The sequence below is a fragment of the Monodelphis domestica genome, chromosome 1, assembly GCF_027887165.1.
Source record: "Monodelphis domestica isolate mMonDom1 chromosome 1, mMonDom1.pri, whole genome shotgun sequence".
In the NCBI taxonomy this organism is placed as follows: Eukaryota; Metazoa; Chordata; class Mammalia; order Didelphimorphia; family Didelphidae; genus Monodelphis; species Monodelphis domestica.
This window is the reverse complement of record NC_077227.1, coordinates 38,112,047-38,133,067: the sequence shown is the minus strand read 5'-3', so window position 1 is coordinate 38,133,067 and position 21,021 is coordinate 38,112,047. Positions and strand designations below refer to the sequence as shown.

Below are 21,021 nucleotides of genomic sequence, written 5' to 3'. Positions count from 1 at the left end.
GAGATCCAATAATTTCCCAATGATCATGCATTTAACAAATAGCAAGTGGTAGTCTCTCAGTAACCGAGAATGACGATTGTCTTTGTGCCTTTTCATCTATGGTGTATAGATGAGTGTGCACAAAGACACTTGTGCGTGAAGGAGATTTAAGTGGAAAAGTCGATGTACAGAGACAGTCCCACTCTCTCGGCATTGGAAGCCTGGGTCCAGTGGCATAAAAAGTCATTACACCTGGAGACTTAATCAGCTGCATTGGATGGCCATGTTGTCTTTTGTGCTCCAACACGCCCTGAGCACTACACAGTGCTTTGCTGCGTCGCCATCTCAGCCGTTGAACCTTCTTGTTGGTTTCTTCTATCTGTTCCACCGAAGCAGTCTTCATATGCTGGGTGAGCAAAGCCCTGGTTCACCAGGGGTGATGATGATGACCTGATGGCTACCCTCACAAGGTTCAGCCGGTCTGTCGAAGCCATTGCAGAACTAGAATATGAACTCATGTCCTCCAGTACAAAAAAACAATTTCTCTTTTTCTAGAACCATGCCACCTCTTACCTTTGAACAAATGGAAATGAATGAATGGAATGGAAATGATGAAGAGAAGAGAAGGAGACAGGGAGGGAGATGGAAGGAGAGAGAGAGAGAGAGAGAGAGAGAGAGAGAGAGAGAGAGAGAGAGAGAGAGAGAGAGAGATTAGAGATTGAGAGAGAGAGAGAGAGAGCGCGCACCAGAGAGAATATATTGCCTTTCTCAGAGAACATATCATATTAGCTCCATAGACATACTCTTTTCCCTACCTGAGGAACCTGTTGCTTTTCTAACAGAGCTTCTCCATGAGATGTATGTGAATTTAAAAGGAAGAAATCCAGACAATGGCCTCTGGTTGAGTAGAACCAGTTCCTTGTTAGAGATATACCTAACACCACTGGATAATAGCTAACATGTTTAATTGAGAAAGGAGAAACAACTAAATGTGAAGTGGTAGAAGACTATTAGAATATTTTAGTAGAATTAAGGTATTTTAATAGATGTTCTAAAAACTGAATGGAATACTATTGGGCTTAGATGCCAAACCTATTGTAGTAGAATCCCAAAGGGTTTAAAATAGCATATTTACTAAAAATGTTGCTTGTATGCATATTTCTCACCCAAAAATTAGAAAAAAAATGTTATCCCTGCATGAACCTCCTCCTAAACTATCCCTAAGCTTTTTCCCTGGTTTGAAATAGGACTCTTGTTGGCAAGAGTGCCTTTTCTAAGTGGGACATCCTTTTTTTACTTTGACAAGAGAGCAAAGAATCAAAGTATTTACATGGCTGTAAGCTGGACATAGGAAAGGAGAAAAATGTTCTAATTCTGCCCTTTTATCCTCATCCCTTCTACTTGGGGTATACAGGTCCATCAGTTCCAAATTTATCTCCAACCCCTTGAAAATTTCAGAGCAGTGAGCTGGAATTGTGTATCTTCATGGTCCATCTTCCTCTGGTCCAATGATTCTTGTGCCCTGAACCTGAAACTTGAAAGGAAAGGAAATCCTACTTGCAAGAATAACCTTTCAAGTATTCATACACTATCTTCCTCTCCTCTCCTAATTTCTTACTCACAAAGAAGCTTCAATTCTTCATATTTCTCTCCCATTCCAAGAAAACCTTAATCAAGTCAAGATATTGTTCAGATAGATGTCAAGAAGTATTATATTTCAAATAGGTTAACTACTAACTCATTGTTCTCTCGCTATAGACAAGAAAAGAAAGCATTATAATAAGATTGAAGAGCTGGGAATGGTCAGGTCATATACTCTAATTCACTCATATTATAGATGAAGAAACCAGAACCTAACCTGGTCAATTGACTTGTCCAAGGTCATGTTGGTTATACGTTCCAGAGCTAGATTTTGAACCTAGGTCCTCTAACTAGAAATCTAGCACCAGTTTAAATGTATCACAATTCTTTGAGACCCCAAATCTCCTGACCAATCCCCAAGTGATGAATCTCTCCTAATTCTGTTTGCTATTACATAGGTTCCCTAAATCACATTAAAAACATTTCCAGTCTGGTAGGATCTTCCAAAGCTTGTGTTCTGCTGGCACAGTCATTAAGAATTCAAAGTCACCTTCATGACACAATGAAGCATATGAGTAGAGCAGTTCAGAGGACAAACTATTATATTTGACTTAAAAAAGAAAAAAAAAGTCTTTAAGCCAGCAGACATGAATTGAGTTTTGGAATTTCTACTAGTCATGAAAAAGATTCATCTAAAATGCAGGTTGACAATTCATTCATCTTAGTAACTTGTGGCGGAAATGTTTAATTTTTTAGACCTTGAAGCTCTGTAAAAATGTAAGTCATTATTGTGAGACTATTCCACCACACACAATGAAATGTCAGGAGAGAATCCTTATGCTTCTTGCAATGCACACACTGCCCAAAGCCTCCCCTCCTTGATCCTTGTCACTATTCAGCAAATCCCACTCCACTTTGCTCTGGAGGAAGTTCCCTTCTCCATACTTCATGACTAGGTACCTTTCACCCATCTCTTATCCCATTAGATTCAGGCTACATCTGCTTTCCAAGGTGACAATTAGCTCATCTGATCAATTTATTATACTACTGTGCTAATGCAAAAAGGCTATGGAAGTTCTCCTGGGTCTCCTTTTTGGGCAAAAGGCCACCATATTATTCATTAGAAGAGTGACCTATTTGAATCAAAGAATTAATATTTTGTCTTCCCAGGATATCCTATTAACTTGCATAAATAAAATTAAAAGTGTGTCATAAAATAGCTCGTTTGATTATATACTGATTACTTAAAGTAAAATCAGAATACATAATTAAATAGGAAGACAGGCAAATGGGCCAGTGGATAGAGCACCAGCCTTGGAGTCAGGAAGATCTAAGTTCAAATCTGGCCTCAGATAATAATTTTATGCCCCTTGGCAAGTCATTTCACTCTGACTCATTTTCCTCATTTGTGAAATTAACCGTAGAAGTAAATGGCAATTCACTCTATATCTTTGCCAAGAAAATCCCAAATGGAATCATAAAAAGTTGAACAAGACTGAACAACAACAGCTAAATAGCAAGATGGTTCACAGTTTCTCCTCGTAGGGCCAAATAAAGGAGGCAGCAGAGTTTTCTTTCTGAGGATCACAAAAAGTGACAAGATGCATTATTTCATGGAAGAATCATGCTACCTTTTAATGTTCATGTGAAAATAAAAAGATAGATGGGAAGATAAGTAGAGCTTGGGCACTCATACTTAGTGCAGAGAATAAAGATGCTTAGGGATTCTGCAAAGACCAGAATAAGATCAACACACAAGGAGAAAAAAGGAAGAGTAAGCTCTGGGCATAGCCTCATAGTACCTGAACTTCACTCCAATTCTCTTCCTCCCTACTTTTTATTTTTGTACTTTGGGTAGATCACTCCTGATTTTTCTGGAGCTGACTTTGCTCATCCCTCAAATGGGGAAGTTAGATAAGATATCCTCTAAGGGCACTTCAGGTTCCATGATCTATGATCTTAGACATCTTTCTCAATATCTTTAGACCTTAGTGCAAAGGGAAGTGTGGCATAGAATGGTGATGACTACATTTTAAAAATGTGGATTTAGAAAGGAAAAAGACCAAACAATCATGAAACATTTAGAAGTCTCACATCTTAGCTTCCTTCAAGGCCCACCTAATGACTAGCATTTATTCTACACTTTGAGATTGGAAAAAAAATCTCTTTACAAATACTATCTTATTAGATCCTCATTACAACCTTGCAAGGTGGGTATCATTGTTCTTCTAGTTTTACAGATGAAGAAACTGAGGATGAGAAAAGGTTAAATGACTTATGCAAGGTTATACAACTAGTAAGTATCTTAGGAAAGATTTGAACTGAGATATTCTTGACTACAAGTCCCAGGATCTCTCCACTATGACACCTACTTGTCACCTTCCCTGGAAAGCCTTTCTTATTGTACCTGGCTTTAAGTAATCTCTCTTTTCTCAAATCATCTTCTATTTACTTAAATATTTATTAACTTTATCTCCCCACTAGAATATAAGCTCCTTGAGGGCAGGAACGATTTTCAATTTTTGTCTTTGTACCCTTAGCACTCAGTACAGAATCTGGCATATCTGTCAAATGCCTGACAGATTAAATTGAATTATCATGAACACTTTATTCAAGAAAATAAACAGGAAGTATAATAATGCAAAAAATATCATTTAAAGTGGCAGGAAATAAGTGATTGCCATTTTCAGAGTAGTTCCCAAATTTTCTGTCTATGTGTAGGCAGATGGTAAGACAATTGGAGCAAAATTTAAAATCAATACCTATCTAGCAAAAAGTTCAAAATTAAGAAAATGTAGGATACATTGACAATAGTCCTTAGATGATCTACTAAACAAACACAATGTTGGAAGGAATGCCCATCTCCAGCTCAAAAATCCTAAGAAACATATATATTTGTATATGTACATAGTTTTGTGTATACATATATATATATATATATTTATGCATGAAGAGAAAGGGAATGAATACCCACAAACCCACCCAGAAGGAGCTGATTCTCACTCCAATTAGGAAGATTTATAGCATCTGTATTATGAAGAGCATATATTTAATATAATGCAACCCTTGAAAAGAACTATGTTAGGGCTCTGCAAGATTGTCATTCTAACATTAAACCCTGAAGGTAAGTAACAGGATATCTCTGGAACAAAGATTGCTGCTGTATTTGTGATGAAAAAGTAAGGATTTGAAAGAACTAGAGGATGGTGGATAAATGGGGCATAGGGTGGGAAAATGGAGAGAAGAGATCCTACATAGGATCTCAGAAAAGGAAGAGACTCTTAAAGGCTACTTTTCACAGTCTGTATCTGAGCAGTTAGACAGTAAATTTTATTAATCACCTACTATGTAACAGATATTGTGTTAGGTACTGGGAATACAAAAAGAGGTAAAAGATAATCTATGCCCTTGAAAAACTCATAATCTAATGCACTGAGCAGGTATCTCCTCTCCAAATCTTAGACAAATGGTTTTCCAAACTCCCCCTGAAAACTTCTAGGAAAAAGCCTCATTATATACCACATTTTCCCATGTCACTTGTAAATAACAATAATTGGTTGTGGTTTCTTCTGTCAAACTGGTCTGTCTTCCCACATCTTCTCATAGACTCTCTGGAGACAATCATAACAAATCTAATCCTTTCATACAATTCTGAAAATATCTGAATACAGTTATCATGTGATATACCCCAGGACTTCTGTTGTAAGTATCAGATATCCCTAGTAACTTCAAATGAATCTTTCTTAATTCAAATAAAATTAACAAGAATTTATTGAGCACCTACTCTATACCAGGCACTGCATTAGTTCTGGGAACACAAAGAAAAAAAAAAGAGTGCCTGCCCTCAAGTAGCTTACATTCTAATATTATGAATTGCTTTTAAGACCTCTCACCATCTTGGATGTCCTCCTTTACACAAGCTCATGATTATCCATGTCTTTCCTAAAGTATGGAGCTCAGTCAATCATGATACTCCAGGAGCTAGTCTGACCATGGTATATGATCTTCCTAATCTGAATATATTGCTTTTATTAATGAACAGGCATTTGTTAATCCCTTACTCTATCAGCTTAAGCCCTGGGAAGCCAAACCAAGCCAAATCCTGTACCTCCCCCTCAAGGAGCTCTCCTTCTAATAGGGTTTCAGTCTGACCTCTCATTCACACTGATAATTCAGAATAAGCTTGGAGTCCAATAAAATTTCCATGTCCTATTCACATGAACAATTCAGCAGCTACATTTTCCTCATCTTGTGTCAATGCAATATTTTTTTTAATTCAAGTGTAGGAAGTTACAGTCATTCTCATTAAATGTGCTAATATTATGTCTGTTTCATAATTCTAGGCTGGAAAAGCCTTTTTGTATTCTGATTCTGTTATCTAATGTGTTGGAGCTCCCTCCCAGTTTCATATCATCCACAAATCGAATAAATTGGCCATCTACGTCTTCTTTCAATTCACTGATTACAAAATATGAAACAGAATTTTTTCCAAAGGGAGAGAGAGTTTTAAGGTATTCTGCTAGACATTTCTGTCCAAATTGCCTCTGATCTATTAATTAGCACTTTTAGGGCCCAGTCAGGAACACATTTCTGAATCCCCTTGTTCATAATGTTCAGCCCAAACTCTTCTTTGTTCAACAAAGACATCTTAATGGACTTTGCCTCAACCTTTCTGAAACCCATGTCCCAGATGGGTAATTCATTCAACCTTCCAGGACCCATAGTCACTTGCTAGGATTAAAGTACAGACAAATCAACAATTTGAATCTGTAGAAAATTTCCCTCTTCCACATCAGAAGTGCCATGCATGGGGTAGGAAGGTTGTGGTGGGCATTAAAGATAGGAATGAACAAATATGCATTAATAATAATGATCATAAAAACAGACAACATATATTTACTATCTTTGAGTATACAAAATAATGATCACATATTATTTCCTGTGATCTTCACAATAGTCCTGAAAGATTGATCCCACAAATATCATTATACTCAATTTATAGATTAGAACCATAAGATCTTAGACTTAAAGATAGAAGAGAAATCAGAAGTCACCTAGTCTAATCCTTTTCCTTTACAAGTAAAGAAAATGAAGTTAAGTGACTTATCCATGATCTCCTAAGATAGAATTTCTGAGTTGATAAGGACCTAAGTGTTCATCTGGTCTAACTTTAAAAAAAAAAGCCATCCTGGGTCAGTTAGATGGCTCAGTGGATAGAGAGCCAGACCTGGAGATGGGAGGTCTTGAGATCAAATCTAGCCTCAGATACATGTAGTTGGGTGATCCTGAGCAAGTCACTTAACCTTAATTGCCTGTACCTCTTCTGCTTTGGAACCAGTATTATTATATTACTAAAGTACATTTTTTAAATGAAGTCACTCTACAGAATACCTAACAAATAATCATTCAACCTTCTCTCAGAGATCTTGAGTAAGAGGAAAGTTGTCATGTCCTGAAGCAGCCTATTATACTTTTGGACTGCTCTAACAATGAATCTTCTCAGATGAATCTTAAATCTTATCTATCTCTTTGCAAATTCTGCCTATTGCCCCACATGAGGAAATTAGACCTCAAGAGTTTAAGTGGCTTCTCCATGGTCCTACATCCCCTAATTAACAACGTCAGAAGTCAAACCTAGAATTTTCCTAGTCTATTACTCTCAACACTGTATTTCAAAATGGTGTCACATGGTGTTAGGGGGAAAAAACCTGAAGAATTATAGAAAACTGAAGAGTAAAAGAAAGCTTCGTTTTCACTCCCATGTGAGTTATTGGCTTTTAAAACTCCATTGGAAGAGCTCTTTGGAATAATTACAATATTCCTTCTATCCCCAACTCACTGCCATAGTATTAGTGTTTTCTGGGACGCACTGCCAAAAAAGTCACTTAATACAACTCACAGCTCAGTTCAGTACCTAGTGATTAACCGATGGAGGTGAATACATCAGATCAGAAAATATAAATGTGTGTGAATGTGTGCGTGTGCCTGTGTGTGTGCCTGTGTGTGTGTGTGTGTGTGTGTGTGTGTGTGTGTGTTTGGAAATCCAGTGAGAGAGCTCAGCAAATTAGGCCCTTTGCTGAATGATGATGGGTATTATGTAAATAAGGAATCTGGGCAATGGAGAAATACAAAATAGGCAGAATGCATCTTTGGACACTTTTTCTGGAGAAGAATAGAAAACAAACAAGAAGTAATTCCCCAAAAGGTCAATCTCGGAGCTGGAAGAACTCTCAGAATTTTCCTAATCCTACTCCTACCTGAGCTAAAATACCTCGACAGCTCTCCTAATAAGGGGTCACCCATCCTCCTTGATAACAGGAAACTCACAGACACTTCAGGTGGTCCATTTCACTTTGGAGAGCTTTAACTATAAAAAAGCTCCCCATTACATTTAACTAAAAATTTATCTTCTGCTTCTAATTTCTGTAATGAAAGAAAATAATGTTCATACCTCTTCCATATGAATGCCCTCTTATTGAAAAGTCATTCCCCCAATTAACCCTTAATTCCTTCAAGCCAACATGTTCTCAGTTATTTTTCTTTAAAAAAAGGAAATGCTGAGCATCCATTTCAAAAAGCAGTTTATAAAATGACACCACCTTCCTAACTGAGAAGACTGAGCATGTCATATGGTTCCTTTTCCTAAATCCTCCTAGCCTGGGTCCATTTCGGTAAGAGAAACAAGAAATTCTTTAAAATCGTCCAAGGCAGAAACTTCATTTTAGTTTTCTGATGACAAAGATGCACCACTATGGACCTTCCAGTTCAGCCTTGGTTGTGGAGTGCATGGCCTCCAAAACATGTGGAAGAAGCTGCTTAGGGAACTGAGAGATTAAGTAACTTGGCCAATGCCTCTCAGTCAATGAGAGTCTGATGCCAGATTTGAGCCCAGGTCTTTCTGGCTCTGTGCTTCTGTCCATTGTGCCATAATAGAAAATTAATGTCATCAAAGGAAGGGTTGAGTCGATTTCCTCGGTTCCTGATGATTTCCAATTCCTCACCTTTTGAATACTCTGGCTCTTCTTGAAACATCCACAGTTCACTGGGGAGTACTCGCAGCTTTTGCAAAGGAAACCAATGGATGGCATTATCATTAAATATGTCTAAGTATTACACTATCGGAGGAAATCCAATTTCCTCTATTCCTCTTAAAACCTTTGCCACATGGGGGTAATTTTTCTGCAGAATCCTTATTAATAATTTTCTTTCAGTTCTTTTGAAACTATTTCCAGTGATCACCAGCTTGGAAAGGGAACTGACTGACCTGTTACTCCATAATAGGTTGTTCTACAACCACAGTGGATAATGTCAAAAATTGGGGATTCACCACATATACTCCATTTTCCTTCCTCATTCTCTTTGAGAATAGTCAGACTGAGAGCAATAAGAACTGAAATTTCAAGTTCAGAGAGTATAAATATATATCAGTGATTTCTGGGAATATGTAACTTTTCCAGAAAGAGAAGCAAAAATGCTAATTGATTGTGGGCTATTTCACAGGAAGCAAATTTCTCACTTCCATGGCAAATGCACTTGAAATTGCTCTTCCTCTTTATTTATTCTTCCCTCTACTTAGAATGGGGTACCTCAATGGGATGCTGTGATGTTTTGAGATGAAGGTGTGCAAGGACTAATGAAATAGAGCTTGGGAGCTCACTATTGTTCTAGAGGTTTAATAAAATTAATCTGGATGATTCTGTCAAATACCAGAAATTGTAGACAAGCCAGATCTCCCAATGTGAATTTTCCTCTTTTAGCTAACCCTCCATTACTTTGTATTTTCTTATTTGTGTATAACTGTGTAACCCCTAAGGTCTTGTGAACCCACTTCTGTGCTGGCCCACTATCCTGGGCCACCTCTGGGGCTTTGGATTCCCTGGGACACAGCCAGTCTTGGATGCTCACACCACCCCTGGCATGGTTTTCCATCTACTATGGTTACTACCATGAAGCTTCTCTCAGTTCTTTAAAAAAAAAAACTTAAGTCATGATTTCTGGTCCCTTCATCATCTAAATCATACTTGTCCCAATGTGCTCAGGATCCTTTCAAAATAACCTGCCCAGAACTGAATATTACATCCATGAGGTGATCCAACCATATCTCATTTACTCCTTGCTTCTCAGACTAGGCTGCAGGGATCAACAGAGAATTCCAGTGATGGTACATTTGGGTCAGTGTCAAATTGGCACTTGTCTACCCCTGGCACTGAATCAAAACCAACAAGATAATTTACATGGGGCCATAAGATATTCAATCTCTCCCCAGAGTAAAACTGCAGTGAACAACTCCAAAGGGGAAAAAAGGGAATTCACTTAAAATATACAATTAATATTTATAAATAAATAAGTGGTTTAACTACTCTGTGTTCTAGCTAACTCAAAGACATGGAGGAAAGTGCTTAACTACAGAGGTAAAGGGAAATTCCTCTGGGGAATCTATATTGCTGAAATCCCACGTCTAGACCTGACCCCTTTGTTGCATGATGCCCAGAGTATATAAATATACTCATATATATTCATGTTATTTCAAATTGGCATAATGGAGCACTAGACTTGAAATTAGGAGGATGTCAGTTTGAATCTTACTTACTGTGTAGCTCTGACCAAATCATTTCTCTCAGTCTAAGTTTCCACATACATCAAATGGTAATAATAATAAAAATAATAATAACAATAACTCTTCCCTAAGGGAGTTGTGAGAGTCAAATGAAATCATAAAAAGGGCTTTACAAGCCATGAAGCGCTTTATAAATACTAGTTCCTATTGTCATTGTTGACATTGATCATAATGGGGGTTTTCCCAATATTAGAAGCTCCATGAGAACAGAGAATGTTTCATTGTTGTCTCTGTATCCTCAGAGCCTAATACACCGGCATGTAGTAGGCTCATAATGAACGCTGATCAATTAATAATTCATACATCCAATAATGCAAACACCTTTGCAACTAAGACTAAATCCTATACATCAGGTTCCCTCTGGTTCTCTAACCATCCTACAGAAAGTCTTTCTAATCATTACTGTTAACCTGAGCTCAAATTAGTTTATATTTACTTCTTTGTTTGGATGTTCTATTGTCCCAGAGAAACCTAAGCTCCTAGAGAGCTGCTGTTCCATTGCTATGTATGTATTCCCAAGGAGTTGGAAAGGTTCTTTATAAATAGTTGCTGGATTCAATTAAACAATATTCCTTCTGAGAGTCAATCATAGTATCATGGGTTCATAGATTCCATATATTTAGAGTTAGAAGGAACCTTAAAGCCATTGATTCCAAACCTCTAATTTTATAAGATGAAGAAACTGGGATCTAAAGAAGAGTTAAGTAATTTGCCTGGGGTCACACAACTAATTAGTATGTGAGGTAAGATTGAAAGCTGGGTCTTCCTGACTTCATTTAGTACCCTATGCCTTTCAAGAAATTAATCAATAAGTGTTTATTAATCACCTACTGTATAACAATCACAGAGCTAGTGCTTAGGGAAACAAAGAATCCTTGCCCTCCAGGAGATTACATTCTATCAGAAGAGTCAAATACTCATGCACACAGTAAATACTAAATATATATAAAATAACATAAAGTAGTTGGAAAGATAGGAGAGACCTTTATCAATTTGAATCCATGGATACCCATGATATTACCCAGAGGGTATGTAGTGAGAAAAGAGAAGAGGACCAAAGACAGAAGCCAAAGATTATTTATCTCTAATTTGTATGCCTTTACTAAACTATATATATATACATATATATTTGTATATATGTATATATATATATAGTTCGGAATATATATTATAGAGGGCAGCTGGGTGGCTCAGTGGAATGAGAGGAGGTCCTGGGTTCAAATTGGACCTCAGATACTTCCTAGTTATATGACCATGGGCAAGTCAGTTAACCCCCATTACCGCTCTTCTGCCTTGGAATCAATACACAGTATTGATTCTAAGATGGAAGGTGAGGGTTTAAAAAAATTTTTTAAGAAACTCTATTATAAATTCCTTGAAGGTAGAAACTGAGTTTTTCTGTCTCACAGCTCATAGCAAAGCAAAGAGCATGTTTCAGTGACTGAATATTTCCATGTTGATTGTCTACATCAGAAAATTCTGACTCATTCTGTGAGCTCCTCAGGGACAAGGACCTGCCTATGTGGCTATTTGTAGAGATCTTTGCATAGCCCCATGCCCATGAGTTACAGTAAATGTGGGTGATGAGAGTGGAACACCGCAGTTTTGAAGAGATGAAAGCCTGACATTGGGCACTAGAATTAAAGACAGTTGCAATGGTGTTGCTCAGATGCTGTGAGGTCAGTCAGACTTCTCTCTCCTTCATGTTCCTCATTCCATGTGCCACCAATTTCCTCCACTTACGGTGATGTGGAAACTGGGATCACCGAGTGTCGACAGTAAACAAAACAGTCATCTGAGGCACAGGACAGCAGGATCAAAAATATATATATACAGTAGCCAAATCAGGAGGAAATGTTTGGGGAAGGAGAGGAAGATTCTCACTCATCAAGGTTCTAGCTCATCCTTTATTCCCCTTTCCTTTAGGAAAAGAAATTCTATGGATTAAAAACAGATTCTACAAGGTAAGAACACTATTTTGCCTCCAAAGTTTTCAGAGTATGGTAGCACCCTATATTGTGTGCCACTCCAGCTAAAGGAACTGTAGAGCATATACCAAGAATTTCAGGTGTTCAGATGGATGAAATGAAAGTATTTTTGACATGTGATGGGATCATCCAGTTTCCATGAAGTTAAATGAGCATCCCACTGACATTAATTCATTAGAGCATATATCTTGGACATGTACTTCAGTTGTATAATCAGGACTTAAAATTATTTCAGAGAAGGTAATGAGATTATATCACATTGGAGGGGTCATAGAGCACTTTCAATGGCATGAGGCTACTTTTCAACATCATATTCTCTCTTTGAAAGACTCAGAAGAATAAAAGTTGCAGGTGCAAGGGTGGTTTAATTAAAATGCACTGTTACCAAGATGGATTCATATGCAAATAGCTCAATAAAAGACACCATTAGAGTCAAGCATAACTGAAAAAAATAGGTCAACTATTTGGAAAAAAATAAAATGTAACAAATAGAAAGCCCAAGCATTTCACACATATACTTTATATATATATATATATATATATATATATAATAAGGAATTATAATGCATGGGATGGAATTTCCATGCAGTAAATAAAAAATTATGAGATTTGGAATTAGGTAAGATAGTGTGACAGGACTAAAATCTGATCGTAGTAAAGGGAATATCCACACTCGAGATCATGAAGCTATAAAGACAATTCTGAGCACAAAATAGAGTATTGGACTTGAAGTCAGAAGGACTTTGATTCAAATCCCTCCTCTAATTCCTACAGGTCATCTGGCCCTGGGTAAGTTATCTAATTTCTCTGTGCCTCTACTTCTTCACATGGAAAATGAGGGGTGAGAATTCATGACCTTTCAAGTCCCTTTCTACCTCTAATTCTATAATCCTAATTCTATAATCTATAATGATCCAGTAAGTGTGGAAACATCAAACAAATATAGATCAACTCTTACCTGAACTAGTTTCATCTTCCCTAAAATGTGCCTAAAAATGTCAACTACTAAAAAGCAGTATATTATGTTTAGTAATATTAACCTCTTCTTTTCATTCTCTCTCTTCCACCTTCTTCTCTTCCTCTTCTTTTCTCTTCTCTTGTCTGTCTGTCTGTCTGTCTGTCTCTCTCTATCTATCTATATCTATATATATGTATCTATATATCTATATCTGTATATATATGTATACATATGTATACATATATATATGTATATGTATATATATATATATATATATATATATATATATCCCTCACTCTCTACCCCCTCTATCTCTCTCTTCACACCATCACCATCTGCACAGGGAGATCCTGATCATGGAAGTCCCTATAACTATATATATGAATAATTATTCTGCAATAGAGAGTCATGGATAGTTGTCTGAAACACTGAAAGTCTAAATAAGTTTCCCAGAATTACACTACTATAAGGGGGAAAAGGTATCATTTATATAAAAAGGTTAGACTGGATTATATTTAAAATAGGATCACCAGGAATTTATATTAATTCCAAAGAGGTTTATTTATACTTTATTTACAAAATATAGAATAAGTGAAGAAAATCAGAGAGAGGATAAGGTAAGATATCTAGCCTAAGCACTAAGTAATTTACTCCAACCCCTAACTCAACTGTGGCAGGGGGATTTTGTCTTTAACCAGAGAAGTCTCAGCCCTTGTGACTGAGGACCTAGGGATGTCTCTGTCAAGAGGATAGATCTCTACTGAGTTTAGTCTCTTCAGAAAATTTCAGGAAAGAGCCATCTTTTTCACTCACCATGTGTCAATCCAAAGGAAGAGATTTAAGAACAGCCTCACCAGATACAGGGTCTCGGGTCCAGTCAACAGATTCTTCAAGAGCCTCAACTCCAAAGAATGGAGAACTGTCTCTCACAGGAAGTTCCACTCCAAGTAGAACTCCAAGTAGAACTGCACTCAGGAAGTTGTAACTCCCTTTTAAAGATATTTTCTTTTGCATCACTTCCTGTTCCTTCCCCTAATTTTACAACTGCCAATCACAGTTGAAGCTTTGTTTTAGGACTGCACAAGGGCAATCAGTTTAATTCTAATTCATCACCCACTATTGCACATGTGGGTCACAGACCTCCCCTGCTCAAGTGTGAATGGGGTGTTTACACCTTTGGTGATTAAATCTAAAAATGGGCAAGGGAGTTAATTTCATTTTCACAATCAGGGGAGAGTTAAATTTAATCTTCACATTACCCTTATCAAAGGAAGGACTTGAACTCACCTATAATGACTCTCCAGCTGTATACTATGCTTCTCATAAACCAGGCTATGCCACTTCTTTCAGTTTGTTACATGACATTGTAATTATTTCACTTAAAATTTGCATAGACCAAGAATGTCAAGCAACAATAAAGATCTCTAGATTTAGCCAGACTGGCATTCTGCATAATTCTGTCCATGCAATGAGTAAAGATAATAGTAATAGGGACTATCTGTCCTAGATTATCTATCCTGAAATAAGATAACTAATGAAAATTCCTGGTTACTAAAGGAAAGAATGATAAAAGACTAAAGGCCCATTGAGACAAATTCACATCAGGTGTCAGCTTTTCCCAAAGCAGTTTTTCTCAGCTTGGGCTGCCTCCAGTGGAGGATCTAAGTGACCAGAGATGGGAGGTACAGTCATCCCTGGCTATATTACCATTCACTTATCACATGTTCACTGTAGCTCCAGTTATATATATATATATATATATATATATATATATATATATATATATATATATATATATATATATATAATTCTGTTTCACAGAATTTTCACTATATGATAGGACTTGGTTAAAATTATGTAGGTTTAAAAGTGTAGGAAGTGTTTAAGAGTATATGAAGTGTTAGAGTGTGGGAAAGGTTAATAAGAGTATGGAAATGGTTTATAGGAGAGTAGGAAGGGTTCATAAAGCCTTAAAATATATGTAAATAATAAAAAAAATTTAAAACTGCTACTTTGTAGATTTTTACCTATCACAGGGGTCTATAAACATATCTCCTATGATAGTTGAGGCATCACTGTATATGAGAAAGAGGATCTCCTTTGAGTGACCTACACACTTAGTGCCAAACTCCTTACTCAAAACCCATGTATGATTGACCTAACCATACCAAAATGTCATAACTAGGTGCCACAGTACCCAATCACAACAAAGGGTCATGGTGGATTTGGTCTTCCATCAGAAGGCTAGAAAAAGTTCAATGGAAGAAGATGTGAACTCTCAGACAATATTCCAAAGGTTACCATCTTACTAAAGTTAAAGCTTTCCTATTTGACCTGGAAGAACCTTTAGCTTCAGAATACAATGTCCCTCTTCATTACTGCTACTGGTATTCCATGAATAAACAAATATAGATTCATCATGGTCCCTCAAATGCTGCTTCTCAGTAGAAAGAAGCCTCCTAGGGTGGAATGAAAAGTAAAAATAGCAAAAAGAAGAAAGAATCTTGGTAACAAACTTACAAAGGATACAGATAAAGAGTGTTATAAATGGCAGGTCTACATGGGTCAAGAGTATGACAAGGGAAATTGGTGACATTCTGAAACTCTTAAATGTGGCTTCATGAAGGATGAATTCCCTCTTTATTTCATTTTCCATCAGACAGAATTCCAAGCTGAAGGGACCAGAGTACTGACCCAAAAGGGCATCTCTTAGTTTTCCACAACAGTTTCAATTGGGCATCTGTAAAAGCTACATCTATCACCCAGGTGCCTACTTTATAGCTAATAGGGGCAAGGAAAATAATATTAATTGTAATGATAATAATAATAATAATAACTAGCATTTATATAGGACCAATAATGTGTCAGGCTAGTGCTTTACAAATACTATCTTATTTGATCCTCATAATTCTGGGAGGTAGGTTATTATCATCATTTTATAGTTGAGGAAGCAGAAGCAAATGGAGGTAAAGTGTCTTGACCAAGATAATACAACTAGTAAGTGTCTGGGGTTAGATTTGAACTCAGATTTTCCCACTGAATCCTAAGGAATATAATCTAGAGATCAATGAAAATGACTGTAAATGTTTCATTGTGATAAAAAAAAACTTAGGGGAGGGTCAAATGGCTTTCTTCTCATATATATCAAGTCCTGTCATTTGGAATCAATCATTGACAGTCCTTTATTAAATACCTATTATGTGCCAAGCACTGTGCTGGACACTGGGAATACAAAAAAAAAAAAAGTGAGACAGTATCTTCCTTCAGGGAGTTTACATTCTACTGGAAGAGCAAATATTCTTATTCTACTGGGGTCCAGACATAAGACTAATGGGTTGAAGTTATGAAAATGCAGATTTATCCTCAAAACAAGGACATTTGGCTAACAATTAAAGCTATACCAAGATGGAATGGACTATCTGAAGAGGTACTGAGCTCCCCATTGCTTGTGATCTTCAAAAGGAAAATGGGTAAATTCTTGTAAAGGTCATGAGTTGTCTGCCTAGAATGTGCTCTCCCATATTTCACAATCCTTATCTCTATTCAAGGCTTAACTTAGTAGTCAACTACACCATGAAGGTTTTCCTGGACACCCTGTACATGTCTTCCCTTCTCAAATTATCTTGTATATATCTATATGTGTATATCTAGTCCAATGCCCCAACTCCTCAGTAGTAGGTAGCAAAACTAATCCAAGCAAGTCTATTTTTGTACCCTGAGACTTGCACACAGTAGGGCCTTTATAGATTTGTGTTTAGCCAAATCACTTTGAATTTGATTCAATCAGACATTTACTCACTGCACAATATTAGTTGAGACACAATCTCTCTGTTTCCTCATCTTTAAAATGGGAATAATAATAGTACCTACCCCATCTGATTATTATGAAATGCATAAAGCACTTGACAAGCTTCAAAATTCTATATAAATATTATATTTTGTTATTGTTATTATCAACCACATATACTCCCATGAACTCTAATCACCAGCCTAGAGCATATTGCTCTGAAAAAAAAAAAGAAAGAAAAAATACCCTTGATCATCCATCAATTCTCCTGCACATTTTGTTATTCTAAAGAAAATGTCATTAGATGGTAAAGACTCCAGCAGGTATTCCCTAGCTCCCCTATCACTGTCAAGCAAAGGAAAAAATGCCAGGCTCTACACAGTGTCAATGGGAAGCAGCTGGAATTCTTCTTGGCTTTGGGAGTTGAGGGCAGCTGGACAACAAGCCATCAGACAATGATCTCAATCAGACCCCTCCTAGAGAAGAAACAAGGTCTAATATCCCAGTCTCCAAGAATAATCTAGATGCCAAACCAAATGAAAAAGTCTGACACCCCCATGCCTGCCAAAGACACTTGTTTCCATGGCACTAATAAATCTTTGTTTCCCTGGTCTGACGGCTGTTCAGATTCGATTAAGTCCATACATATGTAACAGTTCTTCCCCCCAAGCAGCTAAAAGATGGAAAGCCACTTTTTAACTAGGTCTGGGAGGTGGAGAAGGTCACAGAAGGCTCCAGCCACATCATTCTTGATGGTAAAATAAAGCCATATCATCCATTCACAGAACGCAATATGAAATTGATGCCCAGGGTTGGATTTCAAATAATCCACCGACTTTGGAAGGATCCTCTTACAATTTCTCCCTTGTTACCCATGAGAGTGATTGAGAAAGGTAGACACATAGGGATAGCATGTAGAACATTTGTACTGTTTTGCATTTAATTAGAAAACATTTTGCCTGCAGCTAGTACATTAGCTTTTTGTTATATACATCTCAAAACCCACCCACCCCATATATCATCTTAGCTATGGTAATGAACCACCACCAGGATAACTATCCATGCATACAGGAAAGCCATATTTCTCCTTTCTTGGCTGTGCTACTGAGGAACTGTTGGCTCAACTCTTCACTCTCATTCATCATTTCCAAATGTTCAAAAGAAACAGGGATGGGGGAGAATCCTGATCCTTGAACCCCTCATTTACCAATAGACACCAGAATCCTGGAGTATAGGAAAAAGACTACAAATACTGGGTTTTCCAGACTTCTTTGCCTAATGGTTAGAGCCTATTGCCAAATACTTAGAACTCATAAATCTGATCATAGGATCCTGGATTTAAAACTGGAAAGAGATGATGTACTTCAGCTTCTCTCTCTCCTCTCTTTTTTTTTTTTTGGATGAGGAGAATAAGACAGATGAGGGAATGGATTTTACTAAGAATTATAGCTAGCATTTGCATAAAAGTTTACAAAGTACTCTCTCTCTCTTCATTTGATCCTCTCAATGCTCCTGTAATATGAGTTATTATTACATCTCCAATTTATAAATAAAAAACTGAGCCTGATGAAGGTTAAGTGACTTGCTTTTAGTCACACAACTAACAAAGATCCAAGAGAGGATTTGAACTCAAGTATTTCTAACTCCAGGTGGAGAACTCTATCCCTCATGACAACTAATTTTCTTCCTGAAAGTATCTGGATCAGGGCTTTTGGTCCCTATTTCTATAACCTGTCCACTCAGTTCTCCTATAGTAGTTTGACAGACCAGAGACCTCCCCTAGTCCATCTTATCAACATTATTGCTGCTCTTCTCTATTCTGGGTCCCATACTACAGGTTAGATTCTGTCTTCCACTTTGTCCTTGATGTCACTTTACTTCTTTTTTAATTTTAATTGATTTATTTGTTTTTTACATTGAAATACACAGTTGATTCCCTCCCTTCCTCCCTTTTCCCCCATTACAGAGAGCATCATCTGAGAAAAAAAATCTATGTATACATAAAACTCTGTCATACTTATTTCTGTTTATCAGTTCCTTCCAAGCTCTAATGTTCCCTAGAGAAGATCTGTCATTGGCTGCCATCTTCCCTCCCTAAACTATCTCAGTGTCTTCTAGATAACTACATGGACAGGATTTGCAGGCAATGATCTTATCAGAGTGGTCAGCAAAGGAGAATCCCATGCCATCTACACTGGAGCCAGTTTGCTGCTAGAACTAGATACCATGATCTGGAGGTATTAGTGCTTTCATATTTGCAGTTCCTATGCTGCCTCCCTTTCACTGGCTGCTGAGTATCTCACTTGGCCAACTATTTCAGTAGACCCTAGCCAGAAGCTCTACCTTCACTTTACTTCCTACCTCTAAGCCACCTAGTCCCTGCATAGCTCTCCAGTTAAGGAACCATACTCAACCATACTTACCATTTCTCTGAGAAGTTCTATTTCTGTTCATTCCCTTATGGTCCCATTCTCCATAACTTCCGTATATGGATTCTCTCCCCAGTTTAGAATAGAAGCTCCTTGAGGACTGTCTTTGTTTTTTATTACCCCAGCATTTAAGATTACAAGTGTTTTAGTGCTTTATTATTATTATTATCATTCTTATTCATTCCACAGTATACTCCAACAAGACAAGAGATTTGTAATCTCTTCAACAACGTAGGTATTTCCTTCAACATTGTAGATTGCAACTCCTGCCCAATTGTGAAATCTTCACCTAGGTTCTCCTCCCATAAACTTACCAAAGCAGACACATTCAACATGGTGGCTGGAGAAGGATCCTTCATGATCTCTTAAAATGATAAAGATTTGCAAAGGCCGGAAGGAACTATAATCATGACAGTTTTAATAGTTGCAAGTGGAATTTTTAGTCACTTAATTACTTAATGAGAAAAACAAAGATTTGAAGTATCATGTGCAATCCTCTTTTCTGTTTTACATTGTACCTGGGAAATGCTTGTTTAATTGTTGTTGGCTAAGTTTAGAATAAGTAAGTGTTGGCTAAGTTTAGAATAAACACAAAAGAAAACAGAAGAAATATATCCATCAAGTGTGCACGCTGTCGATCTTGTTCTATGACCAGACCATCTTCATTTTAGAACATACAATTCTTTGACAACACTCTTTAGATCACTTCCCTTATGTAATTCATTATTTCTAACTTATGATTGCATAATCATCTTCTCCTTCTGCTGGACTCTGGAACTGTATATAGTTCAAGTAATTAATTATCTCACATTTTGTTGTTGTTCAGTCATTTTTCAGTCATGTCTAACTCTTTGTGAACCAATTTGGGGATTTCTTGGCAAACATATTGGAGTGGTTTGCCATTCCTTCCCCAGCTCATTTTACAGATGAGGAAACTGAGGCATATAGGATGAAGTGACTTGCCAGGGTCACACAACTAGTGTTTGAAACCAGATTTGAACTCAGAAAGATGAATGTTTATCATATGTGTGTATGCATATGTATCTATCTACACATATATACATATACATGCATATGTGGGGAGAGAAAAGATATTGATATTGATATAGATATCTTATTGGAGAAGCTCAATAGATTGTTTAATCTAAAACCTCACCTTCTCTCTTAGAATCAATACCATGTTTTGGTTTCAAGGCAGAAGAGTGGTAAGGGCTAGGCAATTGGATCTAAGTAACTTACTCAGGGTAACCCAGCAAGGAAATATCTGAGGTCACATTTGAACCCAGGACCTCCTATCACTAGGCGTGGCTCTCTATCTACCATACTACCTAACTACCCCAAGTTCAACAGAACATTCATCCAACTCCATTTGGCAATTCCCCAAAACGGACATTCTTTATCCATTTGTTTTTGTTATTTGTTTTCTTTTGTCATTATTGTAGTTGTTTTCTCTGTGAATGTTCAGGCCAAACTTCTCAATGATGATGGATCTCAGGAGCCTGAGCATCCTCAGAGTTTCAGCATAATACTGTCCTCAAACAGAAGCATCTAGAGAATCTCAGCATCTCGGCATCTATTGGAAATCTCTTGTTGATAAGAGCTCTACACTGACTCTGCTCCATGAAAGTGGCAAACATTTTAGGAGATAATAGGCTCTCTGTTCTATATCTTGTTTGTTATTA

At 37.1% G+C, this 21,021-nt stretch overlaps 1 protein-coding gene and 1 pseudogene across 2 annotated transcripts in view; both read right to left on the bottom strand.

The window, feature by feature from the left end:
- GRID1 (glutamate ionotropic receptor delta type subunit 1) overlaps window positions 1–21,021 on the bottom strand; it is a 1,152,573-nt gene that overhangs the window by 695,389 nt on the left and 436,163 nt on the right. The gene's annotated exons all lie outside the window — the stretch shown is intronic.
- Window positions 8,416–19,698, bottom strand: LOC103100710 (SRR1-like protein; annotated as a pseudogene).